The following is an 8664-nucleotide window of genomic DNA, read 5'->3' as shown; positions in this document are numbered from 1 at the left end:
GAGCAGACTGATTGCATGTGGGGCAGGCAGCGCTTGGCTACGAGAGGGAGTAGGTAACTTCTCACCTCTGTCACCTGCTTTTCTTTATCCGATGCATATTAGCTTAGCTGCAAAGCAATGGGCTTAGGTCTAGCATCCTCTCTGGCTTATTTAGACCCCTGAACCAAGCTATGAACCCTTAGACCATGCCGGAACTGAGCACCTGAGTCAGCTATTAGTGTCTTTACCATGCCAATGAACCAGAGATATTAAAAATAGTCATGTGAGGGTTTTCCCAATATGCTCCCGCGAGAGAGCATACAATCTTTCAGTTTTCACTGTTCAGTGTTGTATTCTGTGTTTTTATACCGAAAATATGGGTGCCAATAGCAGTGAGGTTATTTTATTGCCGCCCGCTGAGACAGTGGAATGTGGGGGCCATGTGAAATCGGGGATCAGCAAAATTAGGATTAGGTTAGGTTTTTTAAAGTGAACAGTGATTTTCGCAGTACAGAAACAGTAGACTTTAGGTGACATCGACCGCCTGTTATGGAAGCAAGGCCGATGGGGCATAACTTAAAACTTATCCACTAGCAATAATGGACGGTTGATTTGACATGAAGTTTTCTGTTCGCAAGCTGCGCATCACAACATTCCAAGAAAATTAGTAGCTATTGCCCCGTTGATCTCACCATGTAAATTTCATTTTCTTGCTATCTTGAGTAGCTATTGCCAATTTAATTTCCTTTCTATTTAGAAAGGGCAAGCTTTTCTATGCTTCCCTGCAACATAAAAGTTGTATATTTCTTTTTATTCAACTGTCCATTCTGAATGGAGGGTTAAGATTGTCCCAATCACAATGTCACGTCGGTAGATTATTTTATTTTTAATTTTTTTATATAAACTATTTTGATACCAAATTTTGTAAATCCGATCCTCTATTAAACTTGCTCTAATAAAAAATATAAAAAAATATTTTTAATCAAATAAAATAACCAAAATACCTCTAAAATCTTCAAGAGGTATTTTGGTCATTATATTTTATCGAAAAATTATTTTTAATATTTTTTATAGGTGCACCGCAATGAGAAGATGGCACATACCAAATTTCATATTCATATAATTTGTATAATATATATATATATATATATATATATATATATATATATATATATATATATATATATACTTTGAGACGTTAGATCTGAGATCAAACTGTGAGTGACTATTTTGAATAAAATTAGACGGGTGGATGATAGGGGATGTATAGATTTTTTATGTTGTAGGGAAAGTATAGAAACCTTTCCCACCTAAAAAACCTGGATTCACTTAGTTTTTTAAAATAAGGAAAATTGTTTCATACATGGGGATTGAATTTCTGCATTTACGGTTCCCGAGGTGTAAAACATCCATCTTAAAAATGGATGCAAATAGGTGGTCCATCTAAAAAAATTGAAACTAACAAGCCAAATGTTTTTTAATAGAATTATTATTTTTAATTGTCAAATTTTATTTATTTATTTGTATTCATGACCTCCATGTTTGAGGTTACACGTCTTTAAAAATTAGGTTAAAAAATTAATCTCAAAAATAGATTTTTAAGAGTTGACTCATTTCTACAAGGACTCTAATTGTATTCCTAAAAAAATGTATTGGTAACCTAGATTGCCTATTCGAAAAATTGGTTCGAGTCGACAGATTGGCGGTATTGATAGGCGATCCAACCAATCGAACCAACCAATAAAAAAAATAGAGAAAAACAAATATAACCAATAAAAAAATAGAAAACAAAATAAAAATATCAAAAAATAAAATAAAAGATGGGCCTAATCAACCGGTTCCTAACAAAACTGGCTTGTTCTTAGGGAGTTTTTTTACGTAAAAATATTTTCACATAAATATTTTTATGCGTATAAAAAGTTCCCTTGCAAAAATCACCAAATAAAAAAAAGTAAGAATCTTCAATGTAAAGGTAAAAAGACAAAAAAAAAAGAAAAAAATTCACCTTCAGACTCCGGAATTGTTGGACTTCCACTATGACTAGGGCGCCTCAATGAAGCGAACAATTTGGTTTGTAGCAAGATGGTTCTTGGGTTCGGAGCCATCACCTTGGACCGGGGTCCTAATCAACTCGACCGATTCTTTCATCACGGTTGAGAATTGATGGATGTTTTGTACGAGAAAATAGACCCCAAATTTTTTATAATCAACTCGGCCGGTTTCGTGTTCTCACAGCAATCTTTTGAAATATGTTTTTTAGATTGCCTATTCATGGCCCTTATAAAATTGTAATCCCCATGATTTATCAGTAGACGGCCAGGATTAGGTACAAAGTCCACGAGAAAGATCCCGCCTTTTTATCATAAATTAATTCAGAAAGATAGCACCTAGCTTACCAAAGGGTTGAAATTTTGGATTCTAGAATCGAAATTTCGTGATCGTGTGTCTTAACTCCAAAGAAACGTACCTTCCCTTTTTTTTCATATTTTATTGAAATTGAGGTAGGATTTTGCAAAGTTTAGTATATTTAAGAGGTGACTTTTATATTTAAATTTCAGTAAATGATGCCACCTGCTCAAATAAAACACACGTTGATTCAAGATGGTATGAACCAAACGATGTTATTAAAAATGGATCGAACCATTTTCTCGACAGTATTACTTGGGTATAATTTGATAAGATTTCTCAACCAGATGTTGTTGAAATCTGCGTATCATGATAATCTTATAGCTTTTTGCGTGTGTCTAACGCATCACGAATAGCGTATTCGTCATTTCATTATAAAAATACTTAATGTAACTTAAAATTTCATATTCTCTCTCCATAATTGATGTGTGAGCATGCTATGTCTAAAAAACCAACTTTAAAAAAAGAGAAAAAAGAAATTAGTATAATAAAATTAACATTTCTCATATTACGTACAATACTTTAGATATATTTTTAATGTTTTTCTCATAATTTCATTATAAAAATATTTAATGTCACTTGAAAATTCATATTCCCTCTCCATAATTGATGTCGGGTATATGTATTTGAAAAACAAACTTAAAAAAAAATTATGTTAATATTAAAAAAAAAAAATTAAAATTAATATTTTTCATATATGTATGAGTGTTGGATGCTGATACACAACCATGCATGTGTAACAGATGAAGTTATTTTTATCGCATGTGATGTATGGAAACCCCACACCGCGCATATATAAGGATCACAAAAAGAAATGTAGTGTAAAAATTTATCTTAGGAGCATTTATATCAAATCTTAGAAGTAGAAAAAAAATTGTTAGGATACGACAATGCTATTTTATAGTGGGACAATGTCATGCTTAGGTGGAGGACTTCATGCTCTACTCTTATTTTGTACTAATTGTTTCATTTCTACCTCGGAGATTAAGGGGATTAAGTGACAAAATGTGTTTAAAGTAAGGGAAAATTTTATATAGAACCCTAATTTCTCATATTATTTCACGGTAGACCTTGATTCAATTTTTTTTTGAAACGGCATAAGAAAACCCCTAAAGATTTAACAGCACCCCCTCATCTCTTATCTCCCTCTTTAATTGACTTTTGACCATAAAAATTAACCTCAATAAATATTTTTATACCATTTCAACCCAAAAACTATTACAACTATCTATTTCTCTTTCCACCCATTAAAAAAGTTTTTGGGTTGAAATAGTATAAAAAGATTTTTTAGGATTAATTTTTATGATAAAAAATAAATAAAAGAGGGAAATAAGAGAAGAAGGGGTATAGTGAAATCTTCATGGGTTTCCTTATGCCGCTTGAAAGAAAAACGAAAAGAAGGTCTATCATGAAATAATATGAGAAATTAGGGTTATCTATGAATTTTTCCCTTAAAATAATACTCTTACTGCGTGGATACTAGGAATACATACTGGCGTAATAATTGATAACCATATATTTTAGGTGATTTATAGTAGGGATGAGAACGACGGAGCATGATTCGTATGGCCGATCCCAAATAGTCCAGAAAAGTTTTTCAACATGTGGCAATATTAATAAGTTTTTTCGATCAAGTTTCATTTGACCCATATCTGTCACTAACCCACTACTAATAAATAGTAGCATCTCACGTTCCAAATTTGTTGTTAAAAAGCATGTGGCAATATTATTAGTTTTGAGGTGGCTTTCCTACTTTTTGCAAATGAAAATATGTTTTTGGAAGGTGGTTGGTGAAGGAACAATAAACATCATGTTATGGCACCTTACACCCTAACTACCAAGCCCAAGATAGACCCCATAATGATGGATTTGAATGAAAATAATGATAGACAACATAGATGAAGATTCCCTATTTTATAAGATTCTCTCTTTCTCTCTACCTTGCTCAAATAAAAACTTTGTAGTCTTCTCTCAAATAGTATTGTTATGGGAAAGAGGATGAAATGACCACTTATTAGCCATCAAATCCAAAATCATATGGCAGGCAATTCCTGAAAATTAAAACGGCACTGCCCTAGCTACCTGATTATACATCTAAGGGTCAATAGTGGTTTTTTATACTACTGGTAAATTGTCTTATAATATGCAATCTCATCTAGTATTATAATTGTAAGAGTAATTTACGTACCGATAAAAAAAAAAAAAAATACAAAATGGACCAATTTTTAGCAAAAACTTTATACGGAAGGTGGTCAACCTATATATATATATATATATATATATATATATATATATATATATTCAAAATTGCCCCATCTTTGGACCACTTTTTAATTTTTATTTTATTTTTTAGTTTTCTCATTAGTAGGGCAATGCTCTAGTGTGAGGGGCAGTGCCCAGTCAAGAAGGCAATCCAAGGTTCGCATCCTTGGACCGCCTTATTTCTTAGCAAACAAATGAGCTAATGCGGTCCGAGGATGCCAACTTCCGACGGCCCTGAAGAGCGCCAGAGAAGGCATCCAATAATGGGCAGCTCAGACCGCCTTTGAATGCTTAATAAAATAAGTCTTTGGTGCAAAGATGCCGACCTCGGACCACTTTGAAGAGTACCCACAGAAGACGGTTCGATGATACTAACATCAAACCACTAGGCACTGCCACAAATATTAGGGCACAACCCTACTATAAAAAACTAAAAAATAAATAGATAATGCAGTACAAGAATGATATCCTTGAACCAAGTGGAAATTTTTGAAAAAAACTAAAAAACCTCGGGTTGACCGACCTTCCGTATAATTATAATAAAAAATTCACTCATTTCGTATTTTAGTATTTTTTTCTATACTAGTACATAATCCCTCTAATTGCAAAAGCCGGGAACTTATTTAAAAAAATTTATCCAATCCAATATCACTTTTGAGTAGTTTTCTCCTGGAAAAATGATAGTGTGGGATTAAACAAGCTTTTGAGTCATCAAATGAGCCCTTTTGTTTGAGATATTGATGGGTGGAGAGATGCTCAATATTTCTCCCACTAAGTGAAAAAAGGCTTTTGTGTGCCACTTTGTCTCATCCTCATAATGAAATAAGGAATGATATCATCCATACACTCTCAAAAAAGTCAAAATAAATTGAAAAGAGGGAAAAGATGTATCACCAAAGACAAGGTATTCAATAAATACTCCTATGAATATGACATTCATAGGAAGGATCCAACGTATCCATCTTTATCTAAAAGGAAGACAACTGCCCGTTTGTTTCTTCAAAAGGCTTGGGGACTCAACATTATACATTATAAAATCCCCAAGATTGGCTACCAACTTGGGGAAGTTATGTTTATTTAGCATAGGAAGGTGATGGCATGTGGTCCTTTGAGAACATTTTAAATGAGAATAAAAATCTAAGATGATGGCATGTGGTCCTTTGAGAACATTTTAAGAGAGAGATAGGGGGGGGAGCCTTGGCCCGAGCCCAGTCCTAGTCCTCGTAGGGCCATCTAAGGCCTGTCCCGATATTGATTGGGCCAAATAGGCCCTGGCCTGGGCCCAACCCTAGCCTATCAAGGCTAGGTCAGCTCTGGCTGGGCCAAATAAAATAAAGAATGATTTACATACAGACCCTAAAAATACGAAACACTCAATTTATAGGTAGAAATTATAAAGAACATCGGTCAACCCACTTTTATTAATTTTTTCAAAATTGCACATCGGCCCCAGTACATCTAGTTTTTTCGTTAGTAGGGCACCACCCTAAAGCTTGCGGCACTGCTCTACTAACGAAAAAACTAAAAATAAATAAATTATAATTCAGACCGAGGATTCCATCCTCAAACCGAAGGAAAATTTTAGATAAAATAAAAAAATGTAGGATGACCGACTTTCTTTGTAATTTCTGCTTATAAATAGGGTAAGTAATTGGGGTCTTTATGTAAATCACTCTAAACTAAAAATAAAACCAAAGAAAAGCATGCCGTGTCAGGACAAACCAAGCTGGCCCTACCCTGGTCATAGTTGCCCAGCCTTGGCCCGGCCCTCGAGCCACATTTTGTTGCAATGTGGCCCAAGTCCTAGTTTTATTGGGCGGCCCATTGCCACCAGGCCCCCCATTGCAGCAATAATTTTAGAAATAAAAATTAATGACGTACGATCATTAATACGTAAAGTATTAGATCAAATGATCGTTAAAAATGATAGGGCTATTGGGCTAGGAGGAAATGGACTTGTGCAATACTCACATTATATGAAAGTTTTGCAGTGGTAGAGAGGGGAATATTATGAATTGGACTTCAGTATGAAAGAGATTATTAAACTTAGAATATGATAATAAGAAAAAAGCGCAACCACTTATAAAGTCAGGTATATAATAGTCAACAGGAGTATTTATCATACAAAGAAACCAAATAAGTGCAATTCTCATATAATGGGTCATATCATGTGTCTTTCCTGGAAGCTCTCATGTGGTATTACAAAATTGAGAGAGAGAGAGATCATAAAAATAAATTAAAGGGGAACATATTAAAATGGTTTTTTTTTTTAAGTTCTTACGTAGATAAGTGGTAGGAATTGAATAAGAGGAACATATTAAAATGGGTTTTTTTCTTCTTCTTTTTTAGAGTTGTTGATAATTGGAGTTGTGACGACAATTATCAAAAACTACCAATAAAGCCCAAACCTAACAGTTTACCATTGTATTTCATTTGATAATTAAGAAAATAATGGTACACGGTCACTTATAAAGTCAGATATAAATTAAGTTGGAGGTTAGATAACTGTCACCAGAAGAAATGTGGACTTTTGTTGTTTTATATGGACAACGATGGCATTTGCATTCCATTGGAAGAATTTTATATACGAGTGGAAAACTAAAAACCAGTGTAGGAACCAGGACTCGGCCCTAGAACCCGGCATTTGGGCCGGCGAGTTTGAGTAACTCAGCCCGAGTTTGGCAGGTCCTAGGCAGGTCAAAAGTGTTAAAAAATAAAGAGCAAATCCCAAAAATATGTTTAAAATAAAACTAAACAAAAACATTCAAATGAGGTTAGAAAAGTAGTGAAAAAAGTGATTTTGGAAAAATCAATTTGTGAGTGGGTATATTTTAGAAAGGGTGAGGTTTGTATAAGATGTCAACCTTAGTATTGAAATAAGTTGTACCTCAAAACTATGCTGAAAATGCAGTTTCGGTGCCGTAAACCCTTGCGATGATATAAAAATCTATTATTGTTCCCAATTATGAAATTTGAAGTTTCAGAAATGGTGACAATTAAGCAGATCTATAAACACTTGACAATCTTGAAAATAGATGATCCAGATAATGTGTAAGAATATGAGCTATTTTTAGGACTAGAAATTCCTTTTTTTCATGTCTATGAATATCAAGGTCGAGATGATCGATTTGAGAGTTTTCCAATATAGGAACAACCTTCTCTAGTGGGTTTTTTAGGTGCACCTTACTTGTATAGTATAAAGTTGACATCTTATTCAAATTTTTCTCTTTTAGAAATAATCTAAAAAAGAAGAGAAAATGTAAAATAAGTATTCATGATCAAAATACTCCCTAATCTTTACCCAAATGATAAAAAGCATAAAAAAATTATACTACAAATAAGTCTTTTTGTTTTTTTTTTAAATTTTTTTATCTCGAGCTTGACCCCCAAACATGGGATACTCGGGCTTACTATGGGCCCCGGTTAGTCCAGGTTGGCTCGCCCGGGTAGTTGAACATTGATAAAAATTGTGAAGAAGAACGGTGTAAAAATGTAACATTAAGAAAAAAAAAAAAAAAGGAAAAAAAAATGTAAACAAGAAACAAGCTAAGATAACAAATTGAATTGTAGTACGAAAATGATTGTATAAGATGGGTGGATTAGTCATTTATCTATAAAATAAGGCACAAATGAGTGATTTAAATATTTATTTCAAAATGGCAATGTCGTTGTCGATAACGGTCTATATTGTTGTCTTACCAGTAGCTCTGTCCTTCATCCAAAGAAAACTTTGCGCAATGCCATTTCTCACCTGAATATCCAAACCAGTTTTCAATTACTCCCGTGAGCCAACTCGGATTAGCACGAGCAATTCAGACTCGCCACTTTGGTGAGTTTGAGCATCCCAAGTTGGGTCGTCAGTTTAAGGATCCTAAAAGTTTATTAAAAAAATTATAAAAAAACTTAAAAAATAAGAAATTTATTTGTAGGGTTCGGCTTTGTAAGCAACGAGGTTCTAAACAATCAAAGTAAAATGCTCCTTCAAATAGAGTCGAGAAATGTGGTTTTAATTCCGGA

This window comes from Amborella trichopoda, chromosome 8 (genome assembly GCF_054954075.1).
Source record: "Amborella trichopoda isolate Santa Cruz 75 chromosome 8, AtrichopodaSantaCruz75HAP2 v2.0, whole genome shotgun sequence".
Taxonomy (NCBI): domain Eukaryota; kingdom Viridiplantae; phylum Streptophyta; class Magnoliopsida; order Amborellales; family Amborellaceae; genus Amborella; species Amborella trichopoda.
Note: the sequence above shows the minus strand (reverse complement) of the source record.